Raw genomic sequence first — 9,563 nt, forward strand, 5'->3', positions numbered from 1 at the left:
TCTGCTCCTCCAGAACAGATTCAACCCACCCACGGCAGTTTGCTAGCAACCCGGTTAATCTCTCCTACCCTCCTACAGCCACTAATACACCTGTCACAGTACGGGGAGGCTTATGGAATTGTCAATCAGCAGTCAAGAAAGCTGACTTCATTACTACGCCCATAGTCAAAATCTGCAGCTCCTGGCTCTAACTGAGACCTGGATAACCCCCAATAACTCATCAACACCTGCAGCATTATCTACAAACTAAAACTTCACTCACACACCCCGACCTTCCAGACGGGGTGGAGGCACTGGCCTCATGACATCTCCTTCATGGGCTACAAACTTAACACCACTCCCAGAACTGTCACTCTCCTCTTTCGAATATCATGCAGTATCTCTAATCCTTTCAATCTCACCATTGTTACACTCTACCGCCCTCCAGGTCCGCTCGATCACTTCACAGATGAGCTGGACATGCTTCTAAGCTCCTTACCGGAAGATGGTACCCCTCTCCTTCTATTGGGCGACTTCAACCTGCCTGACTCATCTCAGTCAGTCATAGTAGTCTCCCTCCTACAATCGTTTGACCTGACTCCCACTGCCATGCCTCCCACCCACAAAGCAGGCAACTCCTTGGATGCCCGCCGTTCCCCACCCAGTCCATGGCTGACAGATCCAGTGAGAGAACAAAGACAGGTCCTGAGAGCAGCTGAAAGGAAGTATAGAAAGTCACGCCTCACTGCTGACATCGACACATATCATATCACACCTCTTGTTAACATTCTCCAAAACCATTACTAATGTCAAAGCTTCTTTCTTTCACCATAGGATCGAGGCCTCTGCCAAGAATCTACGCAAACTGCATGCTACCATGTCCTCCCTCCTCACTCCGCCCCCACCCCCCCTCCCTCATCTGCCTCTCTGCCGAAGACTTTGCGATCTTCTTTGAGGAAAAAGTGGAGAACATCCGCAGCTCCTTCTCCCAACCCCCACCCATTCCAAATGCTGAATAGAGAACCTCATCCTTCACTCTGTCATCTTTCTCTCCCATTACAGAAGCCGAGACCCTGACACTGGTAACGTCGAACCGTCCGACTACATGCCAGCTGGACCGGCTACCCTCCCCACTCCTCCAGACCATAGCACCAGACATCCTCCCATTCCTAACTGCAACCATCAACTCCTCACTCAACTCGGGGGTGGTCCCCACCTCCATAAAACAAGCTAGAGTCACGCCCCTCATAAAAAAACCATCCCTGAACCCTACCGTCATAGGCAACTACCGTCCTGTCTCTCTTCTCTCCTTCCTTTCTAAAACACTTGAACGTGCTGTATCCAACCAACTTACTGCTTATCTCTTACAGAATGACCTCCTAGACCCTAATCAGTCAGGCTTCAGGACTGGTCACTCCACAGAGACAGCCCTCATTGCGGTCACAGAGGCACTTCACTTAGCAAAAGCGAAAGGCCTCTCCTCTGTCCTGATTCTCCTAGATCTATCTGCAGCCTTCGACACAGTCAACCACCAGATCCTCCTCGCGGCCCTCGCAGGAATGGGAGTGGCTGGCTCTGCGCTGACATGGCTGTCATCATACCTCAATGGCCGCTCCTACCAAGTGTCATGGAGAGGAACCCTGTCGGCCACCCGCCCCCTGCGGACGGGTGTCCCCCAGGGCTCGGTTTTACCCCTTCTCTTCTCCCTCTACACTAAATCACTGGGTAACATTATCACGTCTCATGGCTTCTCCTACCATTGTTATGCCGACGATACTCAACTCTTCCTCTCCTTCCCTCCCTCAGATATCAAGTCAAGTCAAGAGTTTTATTTGTCACGGCATACAAGTATACAATGAAATGCGGGTACAATGAAACGTCTCTGAGCGGATCTCGGCCTGTCTGTCCGACATCTCCGCCTGGATGACGACCAACCACCTCAAACTGAACCTAAGCAAAACAGAATTGCTCCACCTGCCGGCCAAATCCTCCCCCCTGACCGACCTTTCCATCACAGTCGAGAATGCAGCTATGACCGCGTCCCCGACCGCCAAGAACCTTGGTGTTGTCCTCGACGACCAGTTGAACTTCTCTGCTCACATCGCAGCGACAACCAGAACCTGCCGATTCCTCCTGAGCAACGTCAGGAGGATCCGCCCCTTCCTGACAAAAGAAGCCACCCAACTCCTCGTCCAATCAACAGTCATCTCCCGCCTCGACTACTGCAACGCACTGCTAGCTGGCCTCCCGGCCACTGCCACTAAGCCTCTTCAACTCATTCAGAACGCAGCGGCCCACCTGATCTCAAACCTACCGAAGTCGGCCCATGTCACCCCACTTCTTAGGGGTGACATGGAGGTCATCTCCATTGCTGCACGAATCCGCTTCAAGGCCCTCGACCTAGCATACCGCACCAGCTAATGGGGATCCCTAATAAAATCAAATCAAATCAAATACCGTGCGGCAAAGGGAACCGCTCCCGCCTACCTCCGGTCAATGGTCTCTAACTACACACCCTCAAGACCCCTACGCTCTGCATCTTCTGGCCGCCTCAGACCTACTCCTATCCAAGCTCCGGGAGGGTCATCAAAGAGAAGTCGCCTATTCTCAGTCCTTGCCCCACAATGGTGGAATGAACTACCCACCCCAGTTAGGACAGCCGAAACCCGTCCAATCTTTCGCCGTCGACTAAAGACGCACTTCTTCAACCATTATCTGAATTAAAAAAAATAAAAAGTAAAAAATCGAACCCTAACTAACCGTACTGTCATGCACTTGTCCTAATAAACTAACCTACACTGTAGCACTCAACACGCAACACTTTGATGAAAATTGTTGCTCAGCTGATAGAGTTGTGCCCTTCCTGATGGCTTGTCGTACAGAACTTGTAAGTCGCTTTGGATAAAAGCGTCAGCTAAATGACTAAATGTAAAATGTAAATGTATGGTTAAACCTGGTTAATAACAGAACAGACACTATAATAATAATAATAATAATAATAATAACTTTATTTGTAGAGCACTTTTCATACAGAGGTTGCAGCTCAAAGTGCTTCACAACAGTGAAAAATACAGGCATGAGCGAGCATAAAAAAGATTAAAAAAAAGATAGAGAGGTAGCAAGGTGAGGTAAATCACAGTGTTCCACATTAGGACCATAGTCAAGTGAAGTCCTTTATTAATCCCCTGGGGGAAATTCAAGTGTCATAGGGGGGGGGGGAAGGGTACAGGTAGCGTCTATTCTTTTACCAACGGATTTCCAGTTCTGCGTTCGCGTTCTGCGATCTGATTGGCCACTGACGTGTTTCTGGTGCGATCTGATTGGCCACTGACGTTTCTGGTCATGTGACATGTGCGCCCAATCGCGTGACGCGCCCATTTCCGCCTCGAACAGCCTGCAAACTACCTAACGCCTAGTTTATCACTGGTTAAGCTTATAGGCGACTCTTTCGAAGTTGGTTATGGTTAGAGTTTGGAATCGGGGCTGGTGTTCTATCGCCCTGCTCTAAGACAAACTCTAACCTTAACCAACTTCGAAAGAGCGCCTAAAGCTTAACCGGTGAAAGAAACAGTCGTCACACGATTGGGCGCGACCAGAAACGTCAGTGGCCAATCAGAGCGCAGAACGCGAATGCGGAACTGGAAATCCGTTGGTAAAAGTATTCAGGCGTACAGGTAGGATAGGTACTGTAGTAATAATAATAGAACATAGAACAAAGTGCAAGTATAATAGTGAACAGTAGTGAGTGTCAGGATTCAATCAGACAGTAGTAATAGTTGTAATCTGTTTGTGTATGTGTATGTGCGTGTGTGTGTGTATGTGTATGTGTATATGTGTGTATATGTGTGTGTGTGTGTGTGTGTGTGTGTATGTGTGTGTGTGTATATGTGTGTGTGTGTGTCCTTTAAACATTGTCTTTATGTGGACATAAATAAAGATTCGAAAATGGGTTCACAGTGCGTCTGTCCAGCGGCCATGGCGAGGAGAGCAGTGGGAGTGACAAGGACTCCAGCCAATCAGACCGAGAGAGGAAGAGGAGGAGGGAGGAGAAGAGAGGAAGAAACAGAAAGACTTGTACAGACCAAGAAGAAGAGAGCCGCTCTCAGTGAGTCATGATGGAGGTTTTAAATGTTCTGGACATTTAGACACAACCTTCTGAACTCTCTTTTACACTCTCTCTCTCTCTCTCTGTTTCTATGTCACACTCTCTCTCTGTCGTGGTTTTTGCTTTATTTTCCTGTAGCTGTCAATCACTGGCCTCTGTGGTTGATTGCCTCGTGGTAGGGCAGGTGTGTGGGCTTGATTGCACCTGATTTGGTGCAGCTGTGCCTAATGGCAAAGCTGAGTCTATTTGAGTTTGGAGATCGCACTGTCAACTGCTTTTTCATTATTGCTTGTGTTGGCCGTCCTTTTGGTCAGGCTTGTGTAGCGCTGCTGCCCTATTCAGCATTTAGCCTTCTTTGTAGCCATAGTAGTGTTTTGGGCTACTGGTTTATTTTACACTTTATTTTATAGAGGCTGAGCCCTTTATGGTATAGTGTTTTCTCGTGTGCTTTTGGAACTGTCCTTTGCACATATAAACTCCCTTGGTGGAGGTTTATTGTTTTATGTTTTCAATATAAACTCTGTTTTTAGGAGTTGCCTTTGTGGCTTATTTATTTTTCTACAATACCTCTTTAATGAGTGTCGAACAGTTTTTTGGACCGCACTTATTTTCTTAAATACTCACTTTGAGGCTTCCACCTGTAAAGGTTGTTTTGTCGTTGTTTATTTTCCCCCTTCTCCTTAATGTCTGCGTAAGCAGTTTAGTGGTTATTCATACACGGTCTCTCTCTCTCTCTCTCTCTCTCTCTCTCTCTCTCATCCAGGACCTCCAGTGTACCTGTGGGTGATGAGAGCTCACTGAGTGACAGGCCAGAGGAGGTGGGCGGTGCTCGCGGAGGCCCGCCTGTCAAACAGCCAACGAGAAGGAGGCACCGGGAGCGCGGGGGGAGGAGCGTGAGTGAGGGCGGAGCCTCAGGTAGGCGGCGCAAGGAGGACACTCCCGCCCTCAGGGCGAAGTCAGCCAATCGGAGGGTGGGAGAATCCACGACTCGCATAGGTGTCAATCAATGTCCCGTCGACGAATCGGAGAGTCCTAGAGAGGACTCAGGGAGCGTCAGTGTCAAAGTAGGAGACAGAGTAGCGGATGAAACAGAAGGAGAGGACGGTGACAGCGTCAGTGTCAAAGTAGGAGACGGAGTAGCGGATGAAACAGAAGGAGAGGACGGTGACAGCGTCAGTGTCAAAGTAGGAGACGGAGTAGCGGATGAAACAGAAGGAGAGGACGGTGACAGCGTCAGTGTCAAAGTAGGAGACAGAGTAGCGGATGAAACAGAAGGAGAGGACGGTGACAGCGTCAGTGTCAAAGTAGGAGACGGAGTGGCGGATGAAACAGAAGGAGAGGACGGTGACAGCGTCAAAGTAGGAGACAGAGTGGCGGATGAAACAGAAGGAGAGGACGGTGACAGCGTCAGTGTCAAAGTAGGAGACGGAGTGGCGGATGAAACAGAAGGAGAGGACGGTGACAGCGTCAAAGTAGGAGACAGAGTGGCGGATGAAACAGAAGGAGAGGACGGTGACAGCGTCAGTGTCAAAGTAGGAGACAGAGTGGCGGATGAAACAGAAGGAGAGGACGGTGACAGCGTCAGTGTCAAAGTAGGAGACGGAGTGGCGGATGAAACAGAAGGAGAGGACGGTGACAGCGTCGGAGAAACGAGAGGAGAGAGGGATGATGGAGGAGAAGAGGAAGTCCATGATGTCATTGATGTCCATGAAAACAGAGAGAACGGCCAGAGAGATGAAGAGGAAGATGAGAAGACGTCAGAGGAGGAGGAGGAAGAGGAGGAGGAAGAGGAGGACCACTCCGTCCCCACTCAGGAAGAGGCCGGTGGAGGTGGAGGAAAGGATGAGAGTGAGGATGATGAAGATGAGGAAGAGGAGAAGGAGGGAGGGGAGGATGAGGAAGAGGAGAGTGATTCAGACGACAGCATCATTTTACCACAGAAACACAGGTAATTAACCACCAGTCAGGGTACTGCTGATGATTAGATTAGATTAGAGTAGAGTAGATTAAATTAGATTAGATTAGATTAGAGTAGATTAGATTAGAGTAGATTAGATTAGATTAAATTAGATTAGATTAGAGTAGATTAGATTCAATTAAAATAAATTAGATTAGATTAAATTAGATTAGAGATTAGATTAGATTAGATTAGAGTAGATTAGATTAGATTAAATTAGATTAGAGTAGATTAGATTAGAGTAGATTAGATTAGAGTAGATTAGATTAGATTAGAGTAGATTAGAGTAGATTAGATTAGAGATTAGATTAGATTCAATTAAAATAGAGATTAGATTAAATTAGATTAGATTAGAGATTAGATTAGATTAAAATAGAGATTAGATTAGATTAGATTAGAGATTAGATTAAATTAAAATAAATTAGATTCAATTCAATTAGATTCGATTAGATAGATTCGATTCAATTCGATTCAATTAGATTCGATTAAATTAGATTAGATTCAATCAAATTAGATTAGATTAGATTAAATTAGATTAAATTAAATTATATTAGATTAGATTAGATTAAATTAGATTAGATCAGATTAGATCAGATTCACACGTACAGTACAACGAAGAGACGTCTGGTAACAGTAAAGTGCAGTAATAACAACAATGTACAGGAAATTAAACTGGTATATAATCATATGATGACGATGATGATGATGATGATGATGCTGAGTATGATTACAGTGATGAATGAATAATAATGGTGAGGATTCTACTGATAGTAACCATCACGTGATCATGTCCAGATCCAGGGGGTGTAAAGTACTTGAGTAATTGTACTTTGTTACAATACTTAAGTACTGTTTTGGGGGATTTGTACTTTACTCAAGTATTATTAGGTTTGTATACTTGTACTTTTACTCAATTACATTTCAGATAAAAAAAAAACATACTCCTTACGTTTAAAAATGCAGACCTACAAAGTAGAAAGTACAAATCTCGCAGGTCTAACTATTTTAATTAGTATATTTGTTTCTCTGGCCGAACTAACGTTAACGTTATTAATAATCCTGCGGCCACGCTTTATTTAAAAACAGCCAATCAAATCCCCATCAATGGAAAATGAACCCGCCCATACCCCATGCTGATTGGTCCTTGTGCAAGACTATAGAAAGCGGGGATCTTTGATTAAACACCTGCTATCAGAAGAATAGACGGTCAGAGTGACGAGCTACAGAAGACGGCCACAAACGATAGTACGAGTGATGAAGACGAAACAGAACATTTCATTGCCCCGGAATAAAAAAAAGTTTTTACTTTGACTTTTTAGCACATTTTAAAAGTAGAAACTTTTTTACTTTTACTCAAGTGTGTTTTTAGCCAGATACTCTGACTTTTACTTGAGTAAGACTTTGAGACAGTACCCATACTTTCACTTAAGTATAATTTCTCTGTACTTTTTACACCCCGACCAGATCTAAGAGGAACATAAGCAGCATTCTTGAGGAGGAGGAGGAGGAGGAAGAGGAGGAGGCACTCGGTGAAGATGACGATGATGATGATGATGATGATGATGATGATGGAAAAGGAGGAAGTCAGAAGAGCGACTCTAACGACTCTAACAGCGACGACGACGACGACATTGAGCGTCTCCTCGCGCCGCAAGTCGAAACATCGTGAGTTCGTTCTCTTTCTTCCAACATGGCCGCCTGTAATCAATGGCGACCACTTTTTTTTTTTTTTAAACTTACATTTTTATTAACATTTATAGACAAACAACACTTACACAAAAATGGAACCCATAATACAACATTGTTAAACAGACATAAATAATAAAGTACAACAAATATAATACAATTGTAATACCCAATTTTTTAAAAAATTAAATCAGAAAATGCTAACTAAGTCAAAAGTGTGTGACATGGGTTCAGAGACCCTCCTTGAACCTCTTTCCTCCTTTACCCTTCGCCCTCTTGTGATGCATTTGGTTCTTCCTCTGTGATGTCGTTTTCGTTCCCCTTGTAATCCTCCCACTTTCCCCATCTTTCTCCAAATTTCTCTTCCTGTAACCTCAGCATGTGTGTTATCCTCTCCATATCCTGTATCTCCTCCACTATTCCTACCCATTGTGCTATTGTCGGTGGGTCTTCTTTGTACCACAGTCTTGTTATTGCTTTTCTGGCCGCTATCAACATTATCTTTATTAAATATTTGTCCCCCCCTTGTATTCCCTCGTGTGTCAGGTCTCCTAAGTAAAGCACCAGTCCTGTTTGTGGTAACCCGTATCCTAATATTCTGATCATTGCCTCCCCTATCTCCTCCCAATGGCGACCACTTTCAAAAGAAAAGGCCACATTTCTCTGGGCGGCGGTCGAGCAGGTGAAGAGTATGATAGTACTGTTCCACTGTGACTATAGTTTACAAGGTCCAGTCGTAAGACGGCAACACAACACATAATAATAATAATAATAATAATAATAATAATAATAATAATAATAATAATAATAATAATAATAATAATAATAATAATAATAATAATAATAATAAATCAAATTTCTATAGCACCTTTCAGGAAACCCAAGGTTGCTTTACAATCAAGAGGGCTAGGGAAAGGGGGCAATAGGGGAAAATGGAAAAAAGGGGGGGGGGATGAGGGCAGGTAAGGGATAATGAACCTAATCTAATCTAAACTAACTGATGGGGAACAGCCTTGGTGAAGAGGTGTGTTTTAAGAGCAGTTTTGAAGGTGTCCAGGGTTGGGGGCGTTGCGGATTTCAGGGGGGAGAGAGTTCCAGAGGGGGGGGGGGACGCCACGCTGAAGGCTCTGTGAGAGAGTTCCAGAGGGTGAGGGGGACGCCACGCTGAAGGCTCTGTGAGAGAGTTCCAGAGGGTAGGGGACGCCACGCTGAAGGCTCTGTGAGAGAGTTCCAGAGGGTGAGGGGGACGCCACGCTGAAGGCTCTGTGAGAGAGTTCCAGAGGGTGAGGGGGACGCCACGCTGAAGGCTCTGTGAGAGAGTTCCAGAGGGTGAGGGGGGGGACGCTGAAGGCTCTGTGAGAGAGTTCCAGAGGGTGAGGGGGACGCCACGCTGAAGGCTCTGTGAGAGAGTTCCAGAGGGTGAGGGGGACGCCACGCTGAAGGCTCTGTGAGAGAGTTCCAGAGGGTGAGGGGGGGGACGCTGAAGGCTCTGTGAGAGAGTTCCAGAGGGTAGGGGACGCCACGCTGAAGGCTCTGTGAGAGAGTTCCAGAGGGTGAGGGGGGGGACGCTGAAGGCTCTGTGAGAGAGTTCCAGAGGGTAGGGGACGCCACGCTGAAGGCTCTGTGAGAGAGTTCCAGAGGGGGGGGGGGGACGCCACGCTGAAGGCTCTGTGAGAGAGTTCCAGAGGGTAGGGGACGCCACGCTGAAGGCTCTGTCCCCGAAAGTCCGTAACCTGGTGCGAGGGATGGAGAGGAGACCTAGATCAGAGGATCGTAGGTTCCGGGATGGAGTGTGCTGGTGAAGGAGATCAGACAGGTACCGGGGGGCGAGGGCAT

Source organism: Notolepis coatsorum (genome assembly GCF_963971535.1).
Source record: "Notolepis coatsorum genome assembly, chromosome: 16".
In the NCBI taxonomy this organism is placed as follows: domain Eukaryota; kingdom Metazoa; phylum Chordata; class Actinopteri; order Aulopiformes; family Paralepididae; genus Notolepis; species Notolepis coatsorum.